Here is a 21058-nt window from a genome sequence, read left to right as displayed (position 1 = left end):
TTAACCCACAGATTTAGAAGCTCATTAGCCCCTCACCCGCACACCCTTTACACATTAGGGGCCATTCCATCCCAGATTCCCTGGTGGTAACCACTACGAGGAAGAGGGCAGGGGGTTCCTCTGTCGTCCAGTGAAGCACCCCCTGATAAAGAGGGGAAAAAGCTCTATGCTCTCGGGGAGAGGATTCGATACGCGCATTGCCAACAATACCACCCTGTTGGCTTGTTTCGCTGATGCCCAGTGGGGCATGTTGCGCGAAGGCCTACAGGAAGTCCCTGAACCTCTTCGCACCAGTCTTTTGGCCACTGTTACAGAAGGCACTCAAGTAAACCAGAGCATCATTAAAAATACCTTAGATGCTGCAGAAACAGCTGGCCGTTCCGTAGTCCAGGGCGTACTCCTTAAAAGGCATACATGGCTTAGGAACTCATGGTTCAAGCCAGAGACACAGGGTCCCTTATTTACAAAACTTGTTTGGAAAGGCGGTTGACAACGCACTGGAAACTGCAAAAAAGGAGCATGAGACTTTAAAAACCCTGGACCAGATCACGAGACCCCCAAATATCTTGGCCTCTAACCCTGGTCTTCCTATCGCCGACACCTGTTCCAATGCTTCCGCCAGACAGACCCTTACCGACATCCTCTTTGTCGGTCCTTCGCCAGATCTATGTACTCCTCATATGGTCTCTGTGCTCTGCCCGATCTCCTCCTCTCCCATTAATGGTGGCACTCGCTGGGAAGTTCTCATGGCTTCCTTCGACTCCTCCTAAAGTCGTCATTAATGTCTACCTAAATGGCACTGTCCTGGTCCAAGGCCCTCGGGCCAATCTCCTCTTTGATGGGCGCTTCCCTCGCCTCCTCAATTTCCTCTCATCTCCTGCTGTCCCCTCCTCTTCCGCTACCTTGCCCCCTCTCTCTCCTCCTCCTCTGCCCCTCCTAGGGCTCTTTCTCCTCCGCAGGGCATACCTTTGATCTGTACCCCTCCCCGGAAGGTCTTTAAGGCTGGCAACCTTCTTCATATTGCCACTCTCAACTCTCGCTCTGCCGTCAAACACTCCTCTGACATCTGCCACCTCCTTTAAGAACTAGACCTTGATGTCCTTGGTCTTACTGAGACATGGTTCACGGCCAGCTCTGTCACGTACTTTGACACTCTCCTCCCTGATGGCTACAAGATCCTCTCCGCACCCAGATCCTCCAGGTCCGGTGGGGGGGGGGGTAGCCCTGATCTTTCCTGAGTGGATTCCTGCCTCTTTCATTCCCCCTCAGACCTACTCCTCTTTTGAATGGCTTGTCTGTAGGCTTTCTCTCTCGCCTACCCATTCTTACTGTGGTTACCATCTACTGGCCTCCTGGTCAAATCACCTAATTTCTCTCCCGAGTGGGCAGACCCCCTCCCCCCCCCCCACCCTCCTCCCTCCTGGCCTCTACCACTCAACTCCTCCTCCTCAGTGACCTAAATATACACTGAGACTCTCCTTGCTCCTCCTCTGTACTCTTCCGTGACTTCTGCGATTCCCTCTCCCTGTCCATCCTCCCATCTGGCCCGACTCACTCTGCAGGGCACACACTCAATGTCTTGATCTCCTCTAACCTCCCCCTCTCCATCCCTCTGACCACTCCTCTCTCCTGGAGCAATCACTCCCTCCTCATCTCATCTCTCCCTCTTCCCCCCCCCCCCCCTCCCCCCCAAGCCAAGCCTACCCCAACACTGCCACCTACCTTCTCGGACATCCGGCCCATGAAGCTTTTGCCACCACTACCCCCTCCACCCCCCCTTCCACCTTTTGGCTGTCTCACATCCTGACACAGCCCTGTCTCTGCTTTACTCTTCAATTTCTGATACGCTTGATGCTCTGGCCCCTGTCATGAGGATCCGTTTGAAGTCCAAAGCCAAGTGCAATTCCTGGTATGACTCTGACCTAGCTACATTTAAACGTAAGTGTAGGGCAGCTGAGAGGAAATGGATGACTTCCTGTTCATCCTCTGACAAACTGGCCTGTCGCCTGCTACAAGGACAATACCGACTCTGTACTCACCAAGAAGAGTCCACATTCAAGCTCGTGTCTCTGCGGCATCTAACAACTCGGCCGAACTCTTTAAAATCTGCAAGGAGCTGGCCAACCCTGCTGTAGTCTCTACCCCTCCTGTTGCCTCCCAGGCTCTTTGCAATGCCCTTGCCTCTCACTTCATTTAAAAAACCGAGGACACCCTCTCCACCCACTCCCCTCCCCTCTCCATCTGTGCTTGCTGACCCTCCTTTAGCCACCCTCCCACCGTCCTTCTCGTCCTTTCCTCTTTTCACCCCTGGCGAGGTCACCAGACAAGTCCGATCTATGAAAGCCTTGTCAAAACAGGTTCATCCCTGTTCCTCTAAAACCATCAAGGACCACATTGACACCCTTGCTCCGGCCCTTGTTGATTTTTGCAACCACTCCTTTGCCGCAGGATCCTTCCCCTCCCCTCTGAAGCACTCCTTTGTGCATCCTCTTCTCAAGAAACCCACAGCTGATCCTTCTTGTCCAGCTAACTAGCGTCCAATTTCCATTACTCCCTTTCTTGGCAAACTCCTGGAAAGGTTGGCCATCTCTCAGCTTAACCTTCATTCCAATTCTGTTGGCTGTCTCCATGACCACCAGTCTGGCTTCAGAGCTGCCAAAAGCACGGCAACTGCTCTCCTGAACATCCGTGAAGATCTGCTCTCCAACCTTGACTCTAACATTCCCTCTGTCCTCATCCTCCTCGATCTCTCTTCTGCCTTATACACGGTCAGCCATACCATCCTGCTCAACCGTCTCCGTGAAAACCTGGGTATCGCTGATCAGGCTCTGCCCTGGCTGACCTCTTTTCTCTCAGATCGACCCTCACAGGTCCAACTTGGGTCCTTCCTTTCATCTATCTTCCTCTCTACCTGTGGTGTTCCCCAGGGGTCTAACCTCTCGCCCAGGCTTTTCAACCAATACCTGGCAACTCTCGCCCACTGCATTGCCACTTTCTGCTCAAATTTCCAGTGCTACGCTAACACTCAACTCATTTTCAGGCTGCCCTCTGTCACCTCCTCTCCCATCTCTGATTGCCTAACTGCCATTCAAGATTGGTGTTCCGCCAATCATTTTTTTAAAAAAAATTTGTTTATTGGTTTAATAACATGAGGTAACAAAAAAACGATATTGTTAGAGATTGGTGAAGCATATCAAGGTAATAACCACAACCCTATCCCACCCTCCCCTAACCCCCGAGACCACGGTTAGTTCACTGTTCCTCTCTAGTCCGGGTCCGGGCAACCCCCTCCACTCGGCTCACTATCATCCACCTCAGGGTGGAGCAAGGGCACCGTCAGTGCCACCCAACGGTGTAGTTCCTCGCTGAAATCTAGTCTCTGCACATGGATAGCTGTTTCCCACGCCGAGGTTTCAGCTATAATCCACTTCGGAAGGTCTTCCCACTATAGGGACATATGTGGACCTCTGGGGCTTTTCTACCCCATGGCTGTTATGTATATAAGATCTGTGAGCTTGGTTAGGGGTTTGTGCTTCCTGTTTCGCCTATATCTGCCCAGGATACAGGCCGTAGACTCGTCCACCTCAACTTCGATATCTGTGCCGACCACTCTGTCCTTCAATTGTGACCATAACTCCCTAATCACTGGGCAGCCCCAGAACATGCGAGTCATTCCTGCCCTGGGCTCACTGCATTTGGGGCATAATTGGGTTCCAGCACCTGTGAATCTCGATATGGCTTGGGGTGTGAGGTACGCTCTATTGGTGATGTACAGCTGGATAAGCTGCAAGCGGGCGTTTCTGGAAACTTTCTTATGGTAGTGGGTTATATCACCCCAATCTTTGTCTTCAAAAACAAGGCCCAGTTCAGTTTCCCACTTACTCCTGCATTTAAGGTCGCCCCTGGTCGTACCCGAGCCTCGTAGATTCGTGAGGTTTCATAGCCCCCCTCAGCGGAGTTCAGTATTGTTTCAATGCATTCCTTTTCCTCAGTCACGTCGGCAGCGACCGGCCATCTCTTGTTCAAGGCCTGTAAGACCACCCTGTGCAACAGGAACTGTCTGCCGGAAGTCCCGTGGCCTCAGAGTTCCGAGAAAGTTAAGATTTCCTGTTCTTGAATCAAGTCTCCAAGTGTGGCCACCCCGAGGGGCTCCCATTGTGTGCGTGTTTCAAGTTGCCCCCAAGAGTGATTAGCCATAAGTGCAGCAATGGGGATCTGTGGGGAGAAAGGGTCCTCCGACCCAACCAGCTTGCAGGCCCTTTTCCAAAGCCGAATCCCGAGCTTAGCGAGGTAAGGGCAGTGTCTCATAGCACCCTCTCCGGCCCACAGTATGTCTCTTAGTAACAACCGGGGAAGGGCCGGTTGGAGGAGGCGAGTGTCCGTCGTGCTCTCATCGGCCATCCATTGCGTGACATGTCTGAGCTGGCTAGCAAGGAAATAAAGCTCAAAATTGGGGATCTTCAGTCCGCCCCTTTCGTATGGTCTTTGGAGAGTCTCCAACGCCACCCTGTGCCTACCTCCCTGCCAGAGGAAGCCCCTACAGAGTTTGTTGAGATCTTTAAAGAATAAGGGGTGGGGATGTTGAAGGGGACGCTAGTGAAATTATGTAGTAGGCGGGGAAGGGCGACCATTTTAAGGAAACCAGCCCTCCCGGCCATTGAGAGCGGGAGCCGACCCCAGAATTCCATGGATTTCATGAGAGTCTTTGGCCCTTACGGTATTAAGGATATGTTCTGTGCCGGGGTTACGGTGTATGGTTATCCCCAAGTATTTGAAAGAAGTTGCCTGCCATTCGAGATCTAGAGGGGGTAGGGATCTGTATTCATCACTGTAAAGTGCTGCAAGGGGGTAAAGGCAAGATTTGCTCCTATTAATCTGGATCCCGGTGAGCTTGTGGAAGCAGTCCAGGGTTTCCAAGATGTAGGTAGGAGGGGCTCAGGGTCTTGAAGGTACAAAAGAGTGTTGTCAGCGTACATAGAGATGAGGTGGGTCACCCGGTCTATCTTAATGCCTCCCTCCCCGTATTCCTGTCTCAGGTAGGCCGCCACAGGTTCTGCAGCAAGAATGTATACCATGGGGGACAGAGGGCACCCCTGGCGGGTGCCTCTGTGTAGGAAGCATTAAGCGGAATAGGTTTTGTTGGTGCGTACTCTTGCGGTGGGGTTAGCATAAACTAGTTGGGTCCACTTTAGAAATACAGGGCCTATCCCCATTTTGGCCATGGTGGCATATAACCAGTCCCACCTCACGGAATCAAAAGCTTTGGTGGCATCTAATGACGCCACTGCAAGTTTCTGCTGCCTTCCTTCAGTACTGTAAATGACATGATGCAACCTACGCAGGTTGTCGGTGATGGAAAGCCCCGGGACGTATCCAGTTTGGTCTTGATGGATCAACAGTGGGATTACTCTGCTCAGTCTATTTGCAAGCAGGGCAGTAAGGATCTTGCAGTCTACGTTACGATAGAGAGGGGCCTGTATGAACCACAAACTGCCCCGTCCCTCTTTGGTTTAAGTAAGGGTATAATCACGGCCTCACTCATGAAGTCTGGGAGGGCTCAAAGGCCTCATTAAAGACCTGGGCCAATATTGGGGTGAGTGCTTCCTCATAGGTCTTGTAAAATTCCCCTGGGAGACCATCCAAACCCGGGGTTTCCCAGCTGGTAGTGATCGAATTACCACCCTGACCTCGTCGGGGGTGACGGGCTCGTCAAGGGTATCAGCCATTTGCATATCTAATTTAGGTAGGTCAAGGGCGTCTTCGATCCTGGTGTGAGGGGGGCGGGGCTTCGGAGTACAGGTTACGGTAGAAGTCGGTAAAAACCAAATTGATTTCTTGGTGGGTATGCACGGCGGTGCCGTCGGGTGTGAGTATGTGGCAAACGGGTGGCCTGGGGGTCTCCCTTTTATAGAACCAAGCTAAGAGTTTCCCTGGCTTGTCTCCCAGAGCATGGATTCTCTCTGTATGCTTGGCGTAGGTCAGTTTACCGAGGGATTCCCAATGAGTTAGGCATACTCTGGTCCCTCTCTGCGTGCTTTAGCAAGGATGTAATGGATCTCCGGGCACCCCCAACTGCTGCGATCATCTCGCCCCTCATGACCACTTTGTATGCTTCCCAAGTTGTGCTCAAGTATTTAACGCTATGCAAGTTATTTTGCCAATATTCCTCAGTACTAGCTTTTATGCGTTCCTGAATGCAGTATCAAGTAGGGCCTCAGCCCTCAGCCTCCATGTGGGTACAGGGGGTTTAGGCGGGAACACCTGCCAAGTTACCAATAGGGGAGAGTGATCAGACAGCACCCTAGGCACGTAGCGCGCATCAACAAATATGGACTGTTGTGTTAGGCTGAGAAAAATATATTCCAGCCTGGTGTGTACGGCGTGAGGTGGGGAGTAGAAGGAATACTCGCGTTGCTCCGGGTGCTGGACCCTCCAAAGATCACTGAGTTGCAACTGTTGGATTAGTTTGGAAAGTATTTTGGCCGGAGGGGAGGGGCGATCGTGTTTATTATCTGATCTGTCCTGTAGAGGGTCAAGGGTACAGTTGTGGTCACCCCACATATCATAATTCTGTCCATGTACGGGCTGAGTCGTGTATAAAGGGAATGGAAGAAGGAAGTCGCGTCATGGTTGGGTGCGTAAGTGCTGACCAGGCATACCTCTCTGCCCTCGATGGAGCCGCACACCACCACAATCCTACCCTCGTCTGTTTTAGTGCTAGTAAGCCTGAAAGGAACAGTGGGGGCAATCAAAATCAGAACCCCTCTGGCGTAAGAGGAGTAAGCAGAACCTATTAGGGTACCGCGCCAAGTTTTGGCCAGGGCTTCCAGTTTCTTGGCAGTTAAGTGAGTCTCTTGCAGCATGGCGAGTCCGACCTTGCATCTCTTCAGGTAGGTTTGGACACGCCGTTTAACGAAGCTGTTCAGGCCTCTGACGTTCCAAGTAACGACCCTTATTGTGTCAGCCATAGGCGTTGTGTGGTTTATTGTATGTAACAGGTGGAGCTCGAGGTCTTGATGGTGCTGCATTGCATGTGGATGGTTCCCGTGGTCTCGGTATTTCCCAGTGTATGTCCCCAACTTGTGCAGAAACTCCCCTATTCCCACCCCCCCCCCCCCCCCCTTAACTGTGCAATCCCCAAACATAGAACTGGCCCAGCGAGGTCACCCTCGTTATGACTGTCCCGTTTCTGCTCCGTTGGACCGTGCATTGTTCTCCAGGTGCCCTATGGGCGGGTATATATACCCAAAAGGAAGAAACTTTCCAGGGGGGTGGAGTGAACTTGGTCTCCGCATGGAGGATCCATTCAGCTGTGTAGAGGCTCAAACATGTATAATTCCCACCAAGATGACAGGAGGAGTGTTACCTCGGTCTCCGCTTCTTTTCCTCAATATCGGGGATCTGTAAACTGTCCATCCAGTCCCTGGCCTGAGCCAGAGTGTCGAACAGGTGCGCCTTATTGTTATGCAGCACTTTAAGCCTAGAAGGATACGGGAGCATATAACGCAGCCCAGCGGCTTTCAATCTGGCCTTCGTGTGTATGAACTGCGCTCTGTTCATTTGGACCTGAAAAGTGTAATCGGGGTAAAGGGCAATTTTAGCAAAGTTGCGTTGGATTTGGTCACCTGCTCGGGAAAAGGCCAGAATAACTTCTCGATCTCTGTAGTTGAGAACTTTTGCTATCACTGGTCTGGGTGGGGCCCCCGGTGGTGGTTTTTTAGCCAGGGATCTGTGGGCCCTTTCGATGGTGAAGCCTTGGGAGAGTTTGCCAGCTCCCACCTCCTGTAGCAAAAGGTTCTCTATGTAGTTAGTGGGGTCGGAGCCTTCGGAAACCCTCTGGCAGCCCGAGGAGACGTATATTGTTCCGGCGAAGCTCATCGATGTCTCGAAGGAGGTGAGGTTTGGATTCTGTGTTTTCCCGGACCTGTTTCAAGCGCCTCGGTTCTGCCGGTCAGGTAACGGACGTTCTGACGCAGGAGGCCCAGGTCTGTGGCAACGGCGTCGATTTTGTTTTCCATCGTTGCCTGGAAAAGCTTGATGGCTTTGAGAATCTGGGTGTTATTAGGCTCTGTAGCCGCAGCTGCCGTGAGGTTAGGTTGAGCGTCCGAGCCTTGTTTGTGCCCTCAAAATTTGGGGATTTGCTGGCTGCAAAGGTGTCCATCGTGGTCTGGCGCTGCTTGGGCCTGCCGTTTCTCCCGGACATATCGTTGGCGCAGGGCCTCACCACACCGAGAGTGCTGGGAGTCTAGGCGGGAGGCCGCCGGCTGCAGCCGCGGAGGGGTGTCTCTCGTTACCGCTGTAGGACCCACGAGGCAATGATATGCAGCTGCGGGGCAGCAGGCCAATTTCGGGAAGTAAAGGGTACCTCAGTTCCAGCGGGCACGCTGTGCACCGACGGCCCTCCCAGTTGTCGGCTGTGGAGCAGGAGACTAGCCTGGGTGGTGGGGGAGCACGGGGACTCCCCGAGGAGTGGGCCTCACGGTCCGCCGGAACGTCAGGCTGCAGGCAAGGGCCAGGTGTTTTCGCCCACACCTCCCCCCCAATGAAGGTTCGTGCAGGCAGAGGGGAAAAAGCAGCCGGGGTCTCAGCGCCCCAGGGAGGCAAGCCCAAGTTCTTGCGTTGCCGCCAGCAGCGAAGTCGGGCACAGGGGGGCAGAGTAATGCGCGGCCATGTGCCCCACGCACCCAGCCGCCAATGTGCATGTCCGGGCTGGTCCCCCCCTGCGCCCACCGACCTCCGTGGCACCGGCTGGCCGCTGCTCCCGCCGGGGCCCCCCGTCACCATCCAGGGCACACCTCAGCCCAGGCGTCTGGGTCGGTCCCCTCAGTCGATGAGCGCAGCTGTTCCGCTCCCTCCTCTAGGCCTGGCACAGGTCGGCAGCCCAGGATCCTCTTCCCCCACCGGCAGGCAGCGTCCACGGTGGTGATGGTGCTTTCCGGTCTTTCGAGGGATCAGGGCGCGGGAGCCGCCATTTTGGATCTGCTCACCGACACTTTTCGCACGCCGGGTAAAGGCGTTAGCCGTCACTTCTGTGCCTGGGTTGCTGAAGAGGTTCTGCAGCGAATGGTGCAACTTGTAGGGTTCCGGAGCACGTTAAAGTCATTTAAACAGCTTATAATGGCACATCGGCACGGAGGTCTCAGGAGACACGTCCGCTCTACATGGTAGTTGGCCACGCCCCCCTCCGCCAATGATCTTTGTCTGAATGCCAGCAAGACGGAGATCCTCCTCATCGGCACACCTTCACCATCCTTTCCCCATACTCTCTGGCCAGCCTCCCTTGCCCCTCCTCCTACCCCCACCTGCGAGGCTAAGAACCTCGGGGTCATCTTAGACTCCACCCTTTCCTTCTCCGCCCACATCTCTGAGGTATTCAAAAAGTCAAATTTCAGACTGCACCTCCTCAGAGGTACTCTGCCTTTCCTCCCCCCAGAAGCTCATGGTATCCCAAGCTCTGGTCCTCTCTAGCTTGGACTGTTGTAACAGCCTCTTTCTAAATCTACCTGCCTCTACTCTCCGCCCTCTGCAAATAATCCAGAACAGGACTGCGAGATTTGTCCTTGGCCTCAAGCCCTGGTATCGTATCTCTCCAGCTCTGAAATCTTTCCACTGGCTCCCAGTGGATGCAAGGATTAAATTCAAAACCCTCTGCATTGTCCACAAGGCTTTCTGGGGCTTGGGTCCAAAATACCTTCAGCTATCCCTCCTCAAATACCTCCCTTCTCGAGCTCTTCGCTCCTCTACCTCCAACTCCCTCAGGGTCAGTCGTTTTTCAAAGAAACAAGCTCGGGGTAGATCTGTCTTCGGGTGGGGCCTCCCTCTGGAACAGCCTCCCTGCCACTCTAAAACTTGAACCATCTCTGGTTCCGGAAGCACCTCAAGACCTTCCTATTTTCTTCTGCCTTCGCTCCCCCTCTCCCCTGCTGATCTGTTCTCCCCTGGCACTGCACCTGGCCACCCTCTGTCCTTCGGGCCCAGGTACCTGCTCACCCTGCCACCCTCCCGCACGGCCTCCGGGCCACCCCTTGCACTGGGGTTTGTATCTGTACCCATACAGCCCCCCCCCCTTTCTTCCTGCACTTATCAGACCTACCTTGTCTGCTGCCTTAAACCTAGCACTTGCAAATTGCTGGCTGCATTACCACTGTTTGTTGCCTGCATTATTTATTTATTTATTATTTATCTGTTTTTCCTCTGCTTCGCACTTTCCATTTCTCCCTTCTTCCATGCACTTTTCCCCTCCGCCTCTCCCATGCACTTGCACGTTCTCAATGTCACTGGGCCTAGTAAAATCGCTGTTTTGTTCCCCCTGTTCCCCTCCCCTCTCTTGCCTTGTCGCGTTCTGAAACACTTGTGTACGAGCGCGATAGAAATAAAATATCAATCGCTCAATCAAACCAAGTAAGGGCGGATATGGAAATAGGTGCTTTTTTTTCATGGCCAATAACAAGCTCAGCAACAGTATACCTCAGCCAGCAACTGGTCCTCCCTTCAAGGAACCAACACGGTGTATGCTCAGAGGCCAATGTCATGGCAAAGAAAGGGGTCTGGGCCCTACTCTTGGAGGCTCCCCGGCCACCGCCACTAAATGACCCGATGATTCGGGTCCCCTCCCATGCATCCCCGGTCGGGAGCCGGTTAACATCTTTTCTCCAGGCATGGGAGGGGATTACCACAGTTGGGTACTGTCAACAATAGCCCACGGTTACTGCATTGAGTTCAGCCGGTCCCTGACATTCAGACCTCCAAAGGGAAGACGTCTCACACCAGAACACCACCTCATCCTTCTTCAGGAAGTGGAATTGCTGCTGCAAAAAGGAGCCATAGAGGTCGTGCCTATATCACAGGTAAGGGATGGTATTTATTCAGTGTACTTCCTTGTACCCAAAAAGAATCTAACCATGCGCCCTGTATTAGATCTACATCCAGCGAACAAATTTGTAAAACTTCAAAAATTTCGTATGGTGACTCTGCAGGAAGTAATCCCCCTGCTCATACAGGAGGATTACATGGCAACACTAGACATGAAAGATGCATACTTTCATATTTCAATGTTGCCAGCGCACAGGAAATACCTCAGGTTCATGATAGAAGGCAAACCCTATCAGTTCAAAGTTCGACCCTTTGGCGTAGCCTCAGCGCCAAGGGTATTCACAAATGTAGTGGCAGCAGCACATCTGCTCAAGGTTGTCCATTCCGGTTTATCCTTACCTCGACGAATGGCTCATAGCAGGGGATTCTTGAAAAACTTGCTTCCCAAATACCCAAAAGACTATGGACCTCTTGTTCCACCTGGGCTTCTCCATCAACGAGAAGTCCAGTCTAGACCCCAGCCAAGTCAAGCAATTCCTAGGGGCTCTAATTCGAACAAGGGACGACCTAGTCTTCCCCTCCGAGAGGGTCCAAACATGCTGTTATAGATCCCTCAATATGTAGCCGGTCGAGAGGTGACGGTACGCAAAGCCATGCAACTGCTAGGAATGATGGCGTCATGTATGTATTTATTTGGTACCTCACGCCTGCCTGCACATGCGCTCAATGCAAGAGTGGCTCAACAGCCAGTGGTGTCAGGCCAGCGGACAATGGGACGATGTAGTGGTTGTCTCGCAAGCCCTGGTTCTCTCGTTGTGGTGGTGGTTGAGGAAAAACCTCGTGATGGGGGAAATCCTTCACCACCACCGCAGTGGAAGCCACTCTAATCACAGACGCATCCCTCACAGGATGGGTGGGCTCACCTGTCCCATCAGACTGCGCACAGAGTTCGGACTCCAAGTGTGGCGTCCAAACACATAAACCTACTGGAATTGTTGGCGGTCTTCAAAGCACTGAAGGCTTTCCAGACACACCTACAAGGACAGCACCACGGCCATGTACTACCTGAACAAGCAGGGGGGGGCAACCTCCAGGACTGTCCAAGCTGTCCCAGAACATCTGCAAGTGGGCTCTCAAACACATGTTCCTGTTATCACAACATGTACCAGGGGAACTCAATCTTCTGGCAGACGGACTCAGCAGAGACTTCCCTCTACCCGCAGAGTACGAATGGCGATTACACGAAGACATCGTCTCCAACGTTTTCGCAGATTGGGGCTTTCCAGAGATCGACCTATTCGCAACTCTGGAGAACACCCAATGCCAAGAGTACGCCTCCAAGTACCCCCCGAACCGCTCCAAGTGGAACGGCCTCTGGATAACATGGTCAGGGAAATTTGTCTACGATTCCCCCATCCCCCCCGACTCCTCTTCTGAACAAGATAGTGCACAAGATGCACCAGGAACCAGTTGCCATGATACGGGTGGCCCCGCTAAACCCGGTTCGCTCATCTGATGGCGAAGCCACTGTCTTCTCCAGTGAAACTACCCTGCCCGTACAACATGTTGTCACAGGACAGGGTCCGAACGCTGCATCCATGCCCGCAGACCCTGAACTTGGCAGCCTGGCTCCTGAGGTCATAGAATTTGGACATTTGCAGCTCCCTCAGAGATGCATGGACATTCTCAGGGAGGCTAGGAAATCGAACACTCATTACTGCTACTTTAGTAAGTGGAAACGGTTTGTCATCTGGTTTAACTCAAGGAGCATCAACCCCGTTGACTGCTCTCCCACACATACCCGACTCACTTGCTGGACTCAGGTTTAGTCTTTAATTCTATTAAAGTTCACCTAGCTGCACTCTCTGCCTACACTACGTCACAACATAGTGTCATGGTGGAAGGTTTCAGTTATTAAAGCCTTCATGGAGGGAGTGAAAAGAATTCACCCTCCTATATCTAACCCAGCTCCCGGATGGGATCTGAACGTAGTGTTAACCAGGCTAATGGGCTCCCCCTTCGAGCCCATGCATAAAGCGAGCCTTAAGGATCTCACTCTTAAGACTGCTTTCTTGATAGTTGTCTCCTCCATTAGGAGAGTGAGTGAACTACATCTGCTCTCTTAGATCCCTTCGTAACAGTTCACAAAGAAAAGGTGGTTCTACGCACACACCCTAGGTTCGCACCGAAATTAATTTCGAAGTTTCATGTCGGTCTATAGAACTGCCAACGGTCTTTCAAAACCCTTCAAACTTGGGGGAGAAGAGCCTGCATACCCTCTGCGCGCAGGGTGTCATGTTTTATATGGAAAGAACTTGCCCACTAAGAGAGACGAATCAGTTCTTTGTCTCAGTGGCGGCAGGAAGAGAAGGAGATGCAGTTTCCAAATCCACCATCTCTAGATGGATTATCCAGTGCATCGCTCTCTGCTACACTCTTGCTAAGAGAGAACTGCCCTTCAAGCCTAGAGCACATTGTACTCGAGGCACCGGGGCATCCATAGCAGGCATTGCAAATGTTCCCCTCGAGTCCATTTGCAAAGCGGCAACATGAGTTCTGTACACACCTTTACAAAACACTATTGTCTAGATGCCCATTCTAGATCTGATTCCCACAGTACTAAGACATATTTTCTCTACTGTTCCTTCTCACAACCCACCTCCAACTCCAGGTACTGCTTGCTAGTCTATGCGCAGCATGTGATTCTAAGCAGATTAATAAACATCAGAAGACCTGCATTACTTACCGTAAAAGCATTTCTGATGGTTGTATCTGCTTAGATTCACATGCGCCCACCCTTATTCCCCGCTCGGATGGAAGGAACATAGGCGTCTTATTACTTTCTCTCTTTTCTGTACTTACTCACGTTAGTCATAAGGCTCCCTCATGGCAGAAGAAAATACAAACGGAGGGACCTCGACGCGTGAGGGATTTTGGGTACACTACACGTCACTATAGGGATAGTGTTACAGACACGCCTATGTCGACTCCCCTTTTAGACTTTCGAAAAACAAGATGCAATACTCTGCAGTGACCACTGGATGTCGGACTATGCACAGCATGTGAATCTAAGCAGATACAACCATCAGAAATGCTTTTACGGTAAGTAATGCATGTCATTCCACTGGTGACAACATTTCTGAAGGGACTCACCAATGTGTTCCCCCTTGAACCCCTACTCCCCCCATTCTTCCAGGTTCCAGTTTTGGACCATAATCTGTTAAACTTTCTTGTGTGCATCATTTGAACCTCTACTTTCATGTCCATGAAGGCTACTAACGTTCAATACCATTTTGTTGGTAGCACTAACTTTAGCCCGTAGAGTAAGTGAATTATAGGCACTATAATCTAAACCACCCTTTACAATTTTCCACAAGGACAAGGTTGTCCTGAGAGTTGAGCCTTCACTTTTGTCTTCGATCATTTCAGATTTTCATGTACGACAATAAATGTATTAACCACCTTCTTTAAAAAAAAAAAAGGTTAATTGGTTTTAAATGAGTACAAAACATTTAACAATTTCCATCACATTAAAACTATACTACTTTCCCATATTCTGTACCCCTTCTCCGAATATTAGGTTAAATACTTTCATCTTTTTCTTCCTTCCATAATTTAGAACCTACTAACTTCCCTTCTAAACTAGGTAATTTGCATAATTAGTTGACGATTCCTTATCCTTAAACACAAACTTTATGGGCGCTACGTCAGTCCAATTTTATCCCCCATAAAGACATTCTCCTACCATTCTTCAGCTGACATTGTCGGGGCTTGTTTTAAATGGGCCCCCAGAGATCTCGTTATTGCTTCTATGAGAAATTGACTGGTCATGATAAAGGGTCTCTGCCTCACTGGGCTCCTTACAGTATCTGCAGTAGGAGTCCTGTCTCTATTTGTTTCCTGGTGAGTAGTACGTCTCTCTCGTCGCCAGCACATTCAGCCGATATCTCATAAACAGATCTTTATAACGAGCTGATGGAAATCATTGGAGGTAGCGCGGGAGTTGATTTAATCTTTGGTCTAGGTCGCAATTTATCTTTGCTCCTAGTTTCTTGTGTTTCCATCCAATCAATATTTTGTTGGATATGAGCCCATCTAGGGGATGTCACAAGTCTCCAGGTATGTTTTTTAATCATCTTCCAAAGGGGCAAGCTTTTATCATATCCCTCCATTGTCATATTCATGATGTCAAATGGGATAGATAGGGCTGTTCTCGAGAGCATATGTCCTGTACAAGGAGATTGTTTTCCACAACACAATTGATGTTAAAGAATCGCAGTCGCAGTTCATATGTCTGAGCATTTCCTGGCAATGCATTTGGCAATCTCAGAATCTTCCTGAACTCCCCACACTTTCCAGGACATATTTATAAGAGCTTCGACCCCGTATGTCGATATTGGCACTACCTTTTCTTATGTCAAGATTGGGATGATTGAGAAGCTTCCATATTGTCTCTGGAGGGCTTTTCCCTGCTTTATTAATTTTCCCAGTTTCTCTCAGCCTCTCGTATTGACTTTTTTCATTCACATTTTTGTTGATCATTAGTCCTATATAGATCATGGAGTTTACTATTTCCACCTTCTGGTTTTCATTCCTCCAAGTTGTTTGCATAGTGCCGACGTCATTATAAGAATTTTTCATTTACCCAGGTTTATCTTCATACCGTTTTTTAGGTAATCATTTGGTCAATAAAGACCAAATTGTCAGCAATATAGTATCCACAGTATCTCTCCCGATTTCATCTTGGGTGGGAAAGCTTGGATGTTTGTTTGCGACTCCTTCAAATCTGACATGTATAGGCTAAACAAGAGGGGAGCTAGGGTAGACCCTTCTTTTATGCTGGCATAGGTTTTGATTTTCCTCACTAGCATAGGCTTCCATCTTCTGAAAGTCTCACCTGTATTGAGGCGTCTGTATACAGGGCGTGTATAGCCTCTAGCAAATCTGGGGGGCATTTCCATCCTCCAAGTTTAGCCCATAAGCGTTATCAATCTACCCCATCGAACGCTTGCTCAAGGTCAGTGATGGACAGTTATATTTTAATCTTTGTTTTTAATGCTCTTTGTTTACTAGTTTCAGTATGAATAGGTTCAAGTCAGCCCAAACTCCCCCTTATAAAGCCTGTCTGTCAGGGATCTAATTGGCCCACCTTTGAAACCCATGCCTTTTAAGTCTCTCAGCAGGATAGATGCAACATTTTTCCCTACTGAGTCTAAAAGTTCAATTGGGCGATAGTTTCTTGGGTCACCTCGGTCACCCTTTTTGAAGATCGGTACTACTATCGCCTCTTGACAAGATTGTATTGTTTTAGTCTTCATAATTTGTTTAAACAGCCATGTCACCAAATCTCCCCAGGCATTCTCTTTCAGTATGTGATTTGAGAGGCCGTGCGGCCCCGCCGACTTTGATGAGCTCAGTTTACCAATCATCCGCCGTACCTCCGTAACATCGAATTCAAGGGCCCAAGTCTTCTCTCCCCTTTTTTCAGGAAGTACTTGACTTGCCTTTCTTACTGAACGTTGTGTAGTGTTCTACCCATCGCTCCTCAGAGACCTCTCCTATCATATGTGCAGGGTTAACATAACCTCCATTGTTGATTATACCCCTCAAGTTCCTTGTGTTATTGAGCACAATGCTTTCAGCATTTTTTTCAGCATCCACATGTGCTAGTTAGCCGTAGTCGCACAAATCCAATTCCTATGTTTGTCTACTTTTCATTCATGTTGGTCCCATTCTCCTTTTTTTTAACTTTCTAACCTCGGCCCTAAATCTTTTTTCTTTTTGTCACCAAGTCATAATCATATGCAGGTTTACGAGTCATAGATATTTTTCCTCCGATCTCCTTTCTCTCTTCTAACTCTTTCAATAACTAACCATACTCTGCCTTCAATGGATTTTCCTTTGCATAGCGTTCATAGCTTTAGACAATTCTTGGGATCTCTGATTGTTTTATTCTGAACCTGTTTTTGCTCCAGGTTACATCCAGTGGCCCCATTGGTTTTCGCTTTCCTTAGTGTGGGCATTTTTAGCGTGATAGCTAAAAGAGCAGGGTCACTTGTATTTTGTTTCCTTACTTCGAATTTTACAACAAGGATCAGAGTGTTTTCAGATACGAAGCAACAGTCAAGGCAAGATCGATAAACGCCTCTTCCCCAAGTACAAGCTCCATGTCCGTCTCCTTTTTATTTGACCAATCTCACAGCTCTTTCACCCACATTTGTGCTCTTGTCTCCAGAAGCATCTGTTTGCGGTTTCCCCTCTTCATCCGACAGTCCGATGTTTACATTGCCACATATGATGTGTTGGTTCTTGCCTTCGATCATGGGTCCATCCCTCTGGTTCATTATTGATTTTATTAAGTTTTTATTCTTGCACATCTTTACGCTCCAGTATGTATTTATCAACATTCTTTTGGTTTCCCAGGCCTCATTCACACTCCTAATTTTTACTGTAAAAAGAGGGAGGCCCCAGCAGAAGAAAGATCTACCACCAACTCTCTGCTTGCAAAAACGACTGACCCTGAGGGAGTTGGAGGCAGATGAGCGAAGAGCTCTAGGGAAGATATTTAGGAAGAGAGTTGAAGGTATTGAGGCCCCAAGCCCCAGAAGGCCTTGTGGACAATGCAGAGAGTTTTGAACTTCATCCTCGCCGCCACTGGGAGCCAGTGCAGAGATTTCAGTCCTTGAGAGATACAATCCCTGGGCTTGAGGCCATAGACCAGTCTCGCAGTCCTGTTTTGGAAGAGTTGCAGAGGGCAGAGAGTAGAGGCAGGCAGATTTAGAAAGCTGCTGTTGCAGTAGTCCAGCCTTGAGAGAACCAGAGCTTTGGAGACAGTGAGCTTCTGGCGGAAGGAGAGGAAAGGAAGAATACCTCCTGAGTTGCAGCTGGTAGTGCGACTTCTTAGAGACGTCAGATATGAGAAAAGAAGGAAAGGGTGAAGTGGAAGATGACCCAGAGGTTTTTAGCCTCACAAGAGGGAGCAGGAGGAGGGCCAAGAGGCCGGCCAGAGAATGACAGGAAAGGAGGGAGCAGGTGTGCCGATGAGGAGAATCTGTCTTAATGGCATTCAGGCAGAGATCATGTGTGGCACACCACTCCTGGATGGCGGACAGAGAGAGATGAGAAGTAGAGGTGGCAGAAGGGAGCCTGAAAATGAGTTGTGTCCGCATAGCACTGAAAGTTGGTGCAGAGAGCGGCAATGTGGTGGGCAAGAAGTGCCAGATATTGGTTGAACAACCAGGGAGAGAGGTTAGACCCCTGGTGAACACCACAGGTAGAAATGGAGGAGAGGAAGGACCCGAGTTGCACCTGGGAGGGTCGATTGGAGAGGAAAGGTCAGCCATGCCAGGGTCTGATAGGTGATACCCAGGTTATCACAGACGGTTGAGCAGGATGCCATGGTTGACCGTGTCAAAGGCAGATGAGAGATCAAGTAAAATGAGGACACAGGGTGTTGGAATCAAGATTAGAGAAAAGTTTCCGTGCTTCTGGCAGCTCTGAAGCCAGAGTGATGATCATGGAGACCACCAACAGATTCAGAGTGAAGATTAAGCTGGGAGATGGCCAGCTTTTCCATGAGTTTGCCTAGGAAGGGAGTGATGGAGATTGGATGATAGTTAGCCGGGGAGGAAGGTTCGGCAGAGGGTTTCTTAAAGAGGGTGAGTGCTTCAGGGGCGAGGGGAAGACTCCAGTGGCGAAAGTGGTTGCAGAAATCAGCCAGACCAGGAGCCAGGGTGTCAATATGCTCCTTGACGGTTTCATAGCCTTAACATGCTGGTTTTTGTTCTTATACAAGTTTCTTGTAGGCAGTGTGTCATATTTTGCAAGTGTTCTCGCCTTTCATGAGAACACTGTTTTAAAACCTCTTGTATTCCATGATGAATTCCTCTCCATCTCAATATAACTCTTTTGGTTTTTAGGTTTCACAAGTACCCCAGCTAGCCAATCCCACGTTTTCCCTTTCTCCACCTTTTGGTGTATACACTTTCCATTGATTTCATATTTACCTTTTGCCTGTTGGAATTGTCGATGGTACGTTTTATAAATATTTGCTGGGGATACGACTCATCTAATTTTTTTTTTTTTTTTAAATGTACATTTTCTTTTTGGTCTTTTCCTCTACACTGCCTGATTTTCTGTATTCTTTTCTGGCTGGTCATCCTTGCTTCCGTTTTCAGCCATCACCCTTTTCTTTCTCCAGCTAACCATCCGATCCTGTTACTCTTTTCTCTCTTACTCCTTCCTCCTGTTCAATCTAACCCTGGGTCCCTACTCCTTAAGTTTCTTAGTCTGCAAGATGTCGGTTTTGGGAACCTAGGACATCAGTTATCTTGTGCTCACTTAACTTGTACCCCCAACAGTAGGCACTTGTCGCTGGACTCCATTAGTGTTTCTTTAAATGGAATTGCAGATGCAATATCACTCAGTCCATTCTCTTCTCGTTTACAAACTACTCGATTGTCATCTGCTGAGACATATCTCATTGTTGGTGTATGTTGGAGCAGCTTCATTACATTCCTGCGATTTAAGATGGGAGCCTTGGCTCCTTTTATTATTCTCTCTAGGTGGACATTAGCTTTATTTTTCAGGCTAGTCTTGTACTCTTGCTTGTCCCTTTTTTCTCTTTGGTGGTTGCTTCTCGGTCAGGGTAAATTCTGTCTTCCATACATACTTCTCCATTTGACTAGAATCTTTCCTCTTGGCCGTTGCTACGGCCCATCTTTTTTCCTCGTGTTTTCAAAAAGAAATCATATTTTATTGACATTTTAAGTTTTAACATCATGTGTCGTACATTTTAACATGGACCTCCTTAACACAATTAAAACAATAACCCTCCCCGGCCCTCTCCCCACCCCTCCCTTTGCCATTGATCGAGCACATGTATTTAGTTCGCCTGATAGGCCCGTGGAGAATGTTTTGGGGTATTTTCCATCCATTCCTTGCACACTGGAGTTTTGGGCACAACTCTTAGCATTCCCTTTTGCCCAGTGCCCTTCCTGGTGGCTGTCACTCTAGGCCAATCGTCCGTATTTTTCAAAGAAAGGGAGCCACCATTCCTCAATGTTTGATTTGGACTCGTCTGAGGTGTGTTAGAAACTCACTATCATAAATGTCACGAACTTTAGTGACCCTTTCTCTTTCTATTGGCATATGCAGGTTTTTCCATTTCTGGGCCAGACAACACCTAGCCGCCACCAGCATAGTCTGCAGCATGTGGCCCTGGGTTTCCTCCTGTTCATCCTCCACTTCAATTCTGAAGAGGAGGAGCTAGGGGCACTGGGCTCTCTCCACTCCAACCCCTTTTATCCAGGACAGGACCTCTCCCCAGTATTCCTGGACGACCGGGCACCTCCACCACATATGTATATAGTCGCCTATTGCCGTTCTACATTTCCAAGAGTGCAGGTTATATCCCACCCTCATCATAGCAATCCTCTGCGGGGGATAGTGCCACCTGTACAGTACCTTCAGAGCCTGGTGTAGGAATGGAAGTGAAGCTGTGGAGCGATTGGCCCGCCTGCACATTTTAGACCACCTCATCTTCTATTACCTCCCCCAAATCTCTTTCCCATTGTGTCCGTGCCGGAGGAGGGTCCCTGGGAGCCGAGAATAGAAGTCTTTACAGGCGAGATATCACCCCCCCTAGTGCCCCGAGTAGAAATTAGCAGTTTATCAATCTGTGAGGTCCCTTCTGAGAGTGTCCCCCCACAAGGGTTCGGTGAGGACTCCCTTGAGTTGGAGCTAGCGGAACGGGGAGAGGGTACCCAACCCCAGCGCCGCCTCCAGATCTTTCAGGGGTAGAAAGGAGCCGCCCACCCACAGATGACCAGTCCTGCTAAGACCTGCTTCATACCATTGTTGATATGCTGTCGCCTTGGCTATCTTGTCTATAAACAGAGGGGCCCAAATGCAACTCAGTGGGGAGGGCCATGTTGTGAGCCATCTATAATAGCCTTCCCCACCGACCATCGGACCCGCAGCACTGGGTGGTTTAGGACTCTTTCGGGGATGCGTGGTCGGGGAACCCAGTCATTCGTCTAACGTGACCGGGGCGAGGACCTTATTGTCCATTGCCACCCACTGCTTTTCTGTCCCTGGGGTGAAATGGTCTATCAACATTCTAAGCTGGGAGGCCTTGTAGTATGTCTCCAAATCGGGGTACCCTACTCCCCCATCTTCCTTGGGCCTGGTTAGTACCTTGTATGAGATCCTATGTTTTCTACCCGCCCACATGAATTTCAGGAGG

General features: G+C 49.7%; 1 protein-coding gene across 3 annotated transcripts in view; it reads left to right on the top strand.

Moving 5' to 3' along the window:
- CDC42 (cell division cycle 42) overlaps window positions 1–21058 on the top strand; it is a 320654-nt gene that overhangs the window by 199538 nt on the left and 100058 nt on the right. The window lies entirely within an intron of this gene.

Source organism: Ambystoma mexicanum, chromosome 8 (assembly GCF_040938575.1).
Source record: "Ambystoma mexicanum isolate Mex_15411 chromosome 8, UKY_AmexF1_1, whole genome shotgun sequence".
Taxonomy (NCBI): domain Eukaryota; kingdom Metazoa; phylum Chordata; class Amphibia; order Caudata; family Ambystomatidae; genus Ambystoma; species Ambystoma mexicanum.
This window is presented reverse-complemented; position numbering and strand designations above follow the sequence as displayed.